The following is an 8,695-nucleotide window of genomic DNA, read 5'->3' as shown; positions in this document are numbered from 1 at the left end:
TCAATCCCAGAACAGCAGCAAAGGACCTTGTGTAGATGCTGGAGGAAACGGGTACATAAGTATCTATATCCACAGTAAAACAAGTCCTATATCGACATAACCTGAAAGGCCGCTCAGAAAGGAAGAAGCCACTGCTCCAAAACCGCCGTAAAAAAAGCCAGACAACGGTTTGCAACTGCACATGGGGACAAAGAGTGTACTTTTTGGAGAAATGTCCTCTGGTCTGATGAAACAAAAATAGAACTGTTTGGCCATAATGACCATCGTTATGTTTGGAGGAAAAGGGGGAGGTTTGCAAACCAAAGAACACCATCCCAACCTTGAAGCATGGGGTGGCAGCATCATGTTGTGGGGGTGCCTTGCTGCAGGAGGGACTGGTAAACTACACAAAATAGATGGCATCATGCTTCACCTGCTGTTTTCAACTCTCTAAAGACAGCAGGAGCGGTAGAGATACGCTCAAAGATTGGCTATGAAAAGCCAACTGACATTTACTCCTGAGGTGCTGACTTGCTGCACCCTCGTCAACTACTGTGGTTATTATTATTTGACCATGCTGGTCATTTATGAACATTTGAACATCTTGGCCATGTTCTGTTATAATCTCCACCCGGCACAGCCAGACGAGGACTGGCCACCCCTCATAGCCTGGTTCCTCTCTAGGTTTCTTCCTAGGTTTTGGCCTTTCTAGGAAGTTTTTCCAAGCCACCGTGCTTCTACACCTGCATTTGCTTGCTGTTTGGGGTTTTAGGCTGGGTTTCTGTACAGCACTTTGATATATCAGCTGATGTAAGAAGGTCTATATAAATACATTTGATTTGATCATGAGGATGGAAAATTGTGGATATATTGAAGCAACATCTCAAGACTTCAGTCAGGAAGTTAAAGCTTGGTCGCAAATGGGTCTTCCAAATGGACAATGACCCCAAGCATACTTCCAAAGTTGTAGCAAAATGTCTTAAGGACAACAAAGTCAAGTTTTGAAGTGGCCATCACAAAGCCCTGACCTCAATCCCATAGAAAATTTGTGGGCAGAACTGAAGCAGCGTGTGTGAGCAAGGAGGCCTACAAACCTGACTCAGTTACACCAGCTCTTCCCACTTATTGTGGGAAGCTTGTGGAGGACTACCCAAAACGTTTGACCCAAGTTAAACAATTTAAAGGCAATGCTACCAAATACTAATTAAGTGTATGTAAACTTCTGACCCACTGGGAATGTGATGAAAGAAATAAAAGCTGAAATAAATATTTTTTTCTACTATTATTCTGACATTTCACATTCTTAAAATAAAGTGGTGATCCTATCTGACCTAAAAACGGAATTTTTACTAGGATTAAATGTCAGGAATTGTGAAACACCTTATACATTGAAACTCAGTTTATGTAAACTTCCAGCTTCAGCTGTACCTAGTATGTCTATGTTGAACGGGTGTTTTAGTTAACCTTAAAAACATATTCTTATGTATTTGTGACTGGAACAAATGTAATATGTCAGAATTTAATCTCATGAGCATGTATCAATCAGTTCTGCCATGTTTGACTGCTTGGGGCTGTTTGGTCCACAGTACCCCGCTGCTTGATATGGATTAGTCATGTCTGAGTAATTCAAGGCCTCTGTTCTCTTGCCTGCTAATTTTAGGCCCTGTTCAAATACTTTCAGATGCAGCCCTTCCTCCCTTAATTGTTTTATTTAACCTTTACTCCTTCCTCTGAGTAATCCCTGATATCACAAGACTTGATAGGTGAAGGCTATGTGATACAATCCTTGCTGATGCAGTGTCGCTAATCAGTTAGTTTATCAGTGATTACTTTAAGGAAAATATTTCATTTCAAACGGGGCCTTGGTCCCTAGACCAAAGCTGTCCATCCCTGGTCATGCAAAGTAAATTGACAGGATATACACCAAGCTTCCTTCTATGGCCTGAGGATAAAACATTTCACAAGACTGGATGGTGGTTCTCGGGCTGGTGTCCGTGCATTATGACAAATAATTACAAAACTATTCACTCTCAATTTTAAGAGACTCGCTGTGACAATTGAAACCTGATGTACTGCTCAGTGTCTGTGACCAGGGTCCTACAACCGGGAATTCGGGAAAACTTTCAATAAATTCCTGGTTAACTGAATTTTGCAACCCGAGCTGTGACCCCTTGCTAATGCCAGTAAGATGTATTGTCTATAGATGGATTGGCCTGTAATAAACTTGTAATTATTACTAAAATGAAAATATATGCATATAATGTACAGTTCATAGTTATATATTGTTTTTTCCTTAAAATAATAAATGTATCTTGTAAACTTGTCTACCTCTACAAAATGTTATTTTCCTTTCATCAACCCCCCTCCTCAGGAGTATCCAACATGTTTTTGTTGTTTATGGAATGACTGCGTATCTGTTTAGTACACGTGGCATTGATTTGCTTTAACAGAGGAAAAATAACATTACCGACAACATTCTTAGCATATTTATCTGGAAGACAATTGTTTGAAACGTGACTTAATAACAAAGTCTAGCCCTAGTGCCTGTCCGCTGATTTAATAAGTCTCAGTCCGCTGATAAACAAGGAAGCTGATGCCTCAGAACCTTTTCCTCCATCCCCCTCTCTCCCTCTCCTCTGACTAATCTACCCCTGCCACAGTGTCTTGTTATTGCCACCCTCTCTCTCCCTCTCCTCTGACTAATCTACCCCTGCCACAGTGTCTTGTTATTGCCACCCCCTGGCTCCTCTTCCCATGGCCTCCCTCCTTTATAAAGACAAATGTCTCCTCCTTTTGTGTTGGGCATTTGTCAGGCAAAAAACTATATTGGCATATGTTTTCCCTAGGTCCAAATTGTATTAGAATTTGGAGTTACTTGACACTCCAGAGTACATTACATAATCATGTAGCTGCCCATGTGATCTGCAGGTCTGCCCTGTGAGAGGTCACATCTGACCTTTTCTCAGTGATAAGGAAGTAAGTGCTGAACATTGTCCCTCACCTAATCATTAAAGGCCTAGTGCAGTCAACTTTTTTGTTGTTGGTGTTTTACATATTTCCACACTGAAGTTGTAATAATACTGTCAAAATGTGGATAATGCCCTTTTAGTGAAAGAGCTGTTTGAAAATACTGCAACAAAAATTCAGCTTGTTTTGGTGGAATGGAGCTTTGGCCTTTCCATGGTGATGTCACCATGTGGTAAATTAGTTAATAGACAAATCAAAATAAAACTTTATTTGTCACATGCACCGAATACAGCAATTGTAAACCTTACTGTGAAATGCTTACTTACAAGCCCGTAACCAACAGTCAAATCAAATTGATTTATATAGCCCTTCTTACATCAGCTGATATCTCAAACTGCTGTACAGAAACCCAGCCTAAAACCCCAAACAGCAAGCAATGCAGGTGTAGAAGCACGGTGGCTAGGAAAAACTCCCTAGAAAGGCCAAAACCTAGGAAGGAACCTAGAGGAACCAGGCTATGTGGCCAGTCCTCTTCTGGCTGTGCTGGTTGGAGATTATAACAGAACATGGCCAAACATGGCCATGTTAAAATGTTCATAAATGACCAGCATGGTCAAATAATAATAATCACAGTAGTTGTCGAGGGTGCAACAAGTCAGCACCTCAGGAGTAAATGTCAGTTGGCTTTTCATAGCCAATCATTAAGAGTATCTCTACCGCTCCTGCTGTCTCTAGAGAGTTGAAAACAGCAGGTCTGGGACAGGTAGCACGTCCGCTGAACAGGTCAAGGTTCCATAGCCGCAGGCAGAACAGTTGAAACTGGAGCAGCAGCACGGCCAGCTGGATTGGGGACAGCAAGGAGTTATCATGCCAGGTATGAGGCATGGTCCTACGGCATAGGTCCTCCGAGAGAGAGAGAGAGAGAGAAAGAGAGAAATAGAGAGAGCATACTTAAATTCACACAGGACACCGGATAAGACAGGAGAAGTACTCAGATATAATAAACTAACCCTAGCCCCCCACGACACAAACTACTGCAGCATAAATATTGAAGGCTGAGACAGGAGGGGTCAGAAGACACTGTGGCCCCATCTGATGATACCCCCGGACAGGGCCAAACAGGAAGGATATAACCCCACCCATTTTGCCAAAGCACAGCCCCCACACCACTAAAGGGATATCTTCAACCACCAACTTACCATCCTGAGACAAGGCCGAGTATAGCCCACAAAGATCTCCGCCGGGGTGCCAACCCAGACAGGAAGATCACGTCAGTGACTCAACCCACTCAAGTGACGCACCCTTCCTAGGGACGGCATAAAAGACCACCAGTAAGCCAATGACTCAGCCCCTGTAATAGGGTTAGAGGCAGAGAATCCCAGTGGAGAGAGGGGAACCGGCCAGGCAGAGACAGCAAGGGTGGTTCGTTGCTCCAGAGCCTTTCCGTTCACCTTCACACTCCTGGGCCAGACTACACTCAATCATATGACCCACTGAAAAGATGAGTCTTTAGTAAAGACAAAGGTTGAGACCGAGTCTGCGTCTCTCACATGGGTAGGCATTCCATTCCATAAAATGGAGCTCTATAGGAGAAAGCCCTGCCTCCAGCTGTTTGCTTAGAAATTCTAGGGACAATTAGGAGGCCTGCGTCTTGTGACCGTAGCGTACGTGTAGGTATGTACGGCAGAACCAAATCGGAAAGATCGTTAGGAGCAAGCTCATGTAATGCTTTGTAGGTTAGCAGTAAAACCTTGAAATCAGCCCTTGCCTTAACAGGAAGCCAGTGAAGGGAGGCACATTTTTTGGTTGTAGTCAGGATTCTAGCAGCCGTATTTAACACTAACTGAAGTTTATTTAGTGCTTTATCCGGGTAGCCGGAAAGTAGAGCATTGCAGTAGTCTAACCTAGAAGTAACAAAAGCATTTTTTGGACAGAAAGTTTAAGATTTTTGTAATGTTACGTTGACGGAAAAAGCTGTCTTGAAACAGTCTTGATATGTTCTTCAGAAGAGATCAGGGTCCAGAGTAACGAGAGGTCTTTCATACAGTTTTATTTGAGACAACTGTACAACCATCAAGATTAATTCAACAGAAGCTCTCTTTGTTTCTTGGGACCTAGAACAAGCATCTCCGTTTTGTCCGAGTTTAAAAGTATAAAGTTTGCAGCCATCCACTTCCTATATGTCTGAAACACAGGCTTCTAGCTGAGGGCAATATTGGGGCTTCACCATGTTTCATTGAAATGTACAGCTGTGTGTCATCCGCATAGCAGTGAAAGTTAACATTATGTTTTCGAATGACATCCCCAAGAGGTAAAATATATAGTGAAAACAATAGTGGTCCTAAAACAGAACCTTGAGGAACACTGACATTTACAGTTGGTTTGTCAGAGGACAAACCATTCACAGAGACAAACTGATATCTTTCCGACAGATAAGATCTAAACCAGGCCAGAACTTGTCCGTGTAGACCAATTTGGGTTTCCAATCTCTCCAAAAGAATGTGCTGATCGATGGTATCAAAAGCAGCACTAAGGTCTAGGAGCACGAGGACAGATGCAGAGCCTCGGTCTGACTCCATTAAAAGGTCATTTACCACCTTCACAAGTGGAGTCTCAGTGCTATGATGGGGTCTAAAACCAGACTGAAGCATTTTGTATACATTGTTTGTCTTCAGGAAGGCAATGAGTTGCTGTGCAACAGCTTTTTCCCAAAAAATTGAGAGGAATGGAAGATTCGACATAGGCCGATAGTTTTTTATATTTTCTGGGTCAAGGGTTTGGCTTTTCAAGAGAGGCTTTATTACTGCCACTTTTAGTGAGTTTGGTACACATCCGGTGGATAAAGAGCCGTTTATTATGTTCAACATAGGAGGGTCAAGCACACAGGAAGCAGCTCTTTCAGTAGTTTAGTTGGAATAGGGTCCAGTATGCAGCTTGAAGGTTTAGAGGCCATGATTATTTTCATCATTGTGTCAAGAGATTTAGTACTAAAACACTTGAGTGGCTCCCTTGATCCTAGGTCCTGGCAGAGCTGTGCAGACTCAGGGACAAACTGAGCTTTGGAGGAATATGCAGATTTAAAGAGGAGTCCGTAATTTGCTTTCTAATGACCATGAACTTTTCCTCAAAGAACTTCATGAATTGATAACTGCTGAAGTGAAAGCCATCCTCACTTGGGGAATGCTGCTTTTTAGTTAGCTTTGCGACAGTATCAAAGAGAAATTTCGGATTGTTCTTATTTTCCTCAATTAAGTTGGAAAAATATGATGATCGAGCAGCAGTGAGGGCTCTTCGATACTGCACGGTTCTGTCTTTCCAAGCTAGCTCGGAAGACATCCAGTTTGGTGTGGCACCATTTCCGCTCCAATTTTCTGAAGCTTGCTTGAGAGCTCAGGTATTTTTTATATACCAGGGAGCTAGTTTCTTATGACAAATGTTTTTAGTTTTTTGGGGTGCAACTGCTAGGTTAAATTGAGTTCCCCAGTTAGGTGGTTAACTGATTTCATGACTAGAAGCTATTTTGAGATGAGGTATCACAATCTCTTTCAATAATGGCAGGAATGGAGGAGGTCTTTATCCTAGTGAGATTGCTAAGGCGAACACCGCCATGTTTAGTTTTGCCCAACCTAGGTCGAGGCACAGACACGGTCTCAATGGGGATAGCTGAGCTGACTACACTGACTGTGCTAGTGGCAGACTCCACTAAGCTAGCTAGCTGGCTAACAGCCTGCTGCCTGGCCTGCACCCTCATTTCATTGTGGAGCTAGAGGGAGTTAGAGCCCTGTCTATGTTGGTAGATAAGATGAGAGTTCAAGAAAGAATTAAGAAAAATATTTACCAAATAAACAAAAGTAAAAAAATAAAAATAACACAAAATAACAACAAGGCTATACAGGTGGTCATGGTACCCGAGTCATGTGTGCGGGGTACAGGTTAGTTGAGGAGTTTTCATGCATGTAGGAGGTGAAGTGACTATGCATTGATAATAATCAGCGAGAAGCAACAGTGTACAACCCAATTGAGGGGGTCAGAGCTTTGAGGATCTGGAGACCCATGCCAAATCTTTTCAGTCTTGTGAGGGGAAAATGTGTTGTCGTGCCCTTTCACAACTGTCTTGGTGTGTCGGACAATGATAGTTTGTTGGTGATGTGACACCAAGGAACTTATAAAACTCTGAATCAGCCCACATGCAGCCTGCCGACAGCATAGCTGGGGGTCATTCGCCTCGCTTTTCCTTTCCATTTTTATCAGCTCCTTTGTCTTGCTCACATTGAGGGAGAGGCTGTTGTCCTGGCACCACACTGCCAGGTTTCTGACTTCCTTATGGGCTGTCTCATCATTGTCAGTGATCAGGCCTACCACTGTTGTGTCGTCAGCAAACTTAATGGTGTTGGAGTCGTGCTTGGCCATGCAGTCGTGGGTGAACAGGGAGTACAGGAGGGGACTAAGTGTTGAGGATCAATGTGGCAGAGGGAGATGTTTAGTCCCAGGGTCCTTAGCTTAGTGAGCACTATGGTGTTGAACACTGTAGTCAATGAACAGCATTCTCAAATAGGTGTTCCTTTTGTCCAGGTGGGAAAGGGCAGTGTGGAGTGCAATTGGGGCGGTATGCGGGTTGGAGGAGGTCTTGGGTATCCGGGAGGATGCTGTTGATGTGAGCTATGAACAGCTTTAAAACCTGCCTAAATGATCACCACCACGTAGCACCCACATTTGTAGCCATGAAGTGCTTTTACATTTACATTTACATTTAAATGACTTAAATGTAAATGTAAATGTAAAAGCACTTCATGGCTACAAATGTGGGTGCTACGGGGTGGTAATCATTTAGGCAGGTTACCTTCGCTTCCTGGGCACAGGGACTTTGGTGGTCTGCTTGAAACATGTAGGTATTACAGACTCGGTCAGGGAGAGGTTGAAAATGTCAGTGAAGACACTTGCCAGTTGGTCTGCGCATGCTTTGAGTACACGTCCTGGTAATCCGTCTGGCCCCGTGGCTTTGTGAATGTTGACCTGTTTAAAGGTCTTGCTCACATCGGCTATCGAGAGCGTTATCTTACAGTCGTCCAGAACAGCTGGTGCTCTCGTGCTTGCTTCAGTGTTGCTTGCCTCGAAGCAAGCATAAAAGGCATTTAGCTCATCTGGTAGTCTTGCGTCACTGGGCAGCTCGCGTCTGGGTTTACCTTGTAGTCTGTAATAGTTTTCAAGTCCTGCCACATCCGATGAGCGTCAGAGCCGATGTAGAAGGATTCAATCTTAACAAGAGAGTTAAACTATTTTGCCAATAACAGCAAGTTTTTTTTATCCTCACCACTCAGACCACTCCCAGACAGTCCAAGCAAAATTTGTGTTTGTGAAATTACTCTTTGCTAAAAAGTTATTTTAGTTTGTTTTCAATTCAAATGAACACAAATAATCACAGTAAGGTACTTAATATACTAATCTCATATGTATATACTGTATTCTATTCTACTATATTTTAGTCAATGCCACTCCGACATTGCTCTGGAGTGGCATTGCTATTTATTTCTTAATTTCCTTATTTTACTTTAAGATGTGTGTATTGTTATGAATTGTTAGATACAACTGCACTGTTGGAGGAGCTAGGAACACAAGCATTTCGCTACACCTGCAATAAAATCTGCTACAAATGTGTATGTGACCAATCAAATTTGATTTTACTTAAATTATTACCCAGGAATGATTTGATATTGAGATTTTTTTAAACGGCTGCATTGAAACTTTAATT

General features: G+C 42.7%; 1 long non-coding RNA gene across 1 annotated transcript; it reads right to left on the bottom strand.

Annotated features, from left to right (window-relative positions):
• Positions 1-3,199: 3,199 nt before the first annotated feature.
• On the bottom strand, positions 3,200-4,841 carry LOC135567159 (uncharacterized). Its single transcript, XR_010462278.1, has 2 exons — positions 4,146-4,841; positions 3,200-3,849 (listed from the first exon to the last, which is right to left on the bottom strand). It is a non-coding gene; the product is annotated as an uncharacterized LOC135567159 (long non-coding RNA).
• Between the last annotated feature and the right edge of the window lie 3,854 nt (positions 4,842-8,695).

Source organism: Oncorhynchus nerka, unplaced genomic scaffold (assembly GCF_034236695.1).
Source record: "Oncorhynchus nerka isolate Pitt River unplaced genomic scaffold, Oner_Uvic_2.0 unplaced_scaffold_2492, whole genome shotgun sequence".
Taxonomy (NCBI): domain Eukaryota; kingdom Metazoa; phylum Chordata; class Actinopteri; order Salmoniformes; family Salmonidae; genus Oncorhynchus; species Oncorhynchus nerka.
The sequence above is the reverse complement of the archived record's forward strand: the minus strand, read 5'-3'. Positions and strand labels throughout refer to the sequence as shown.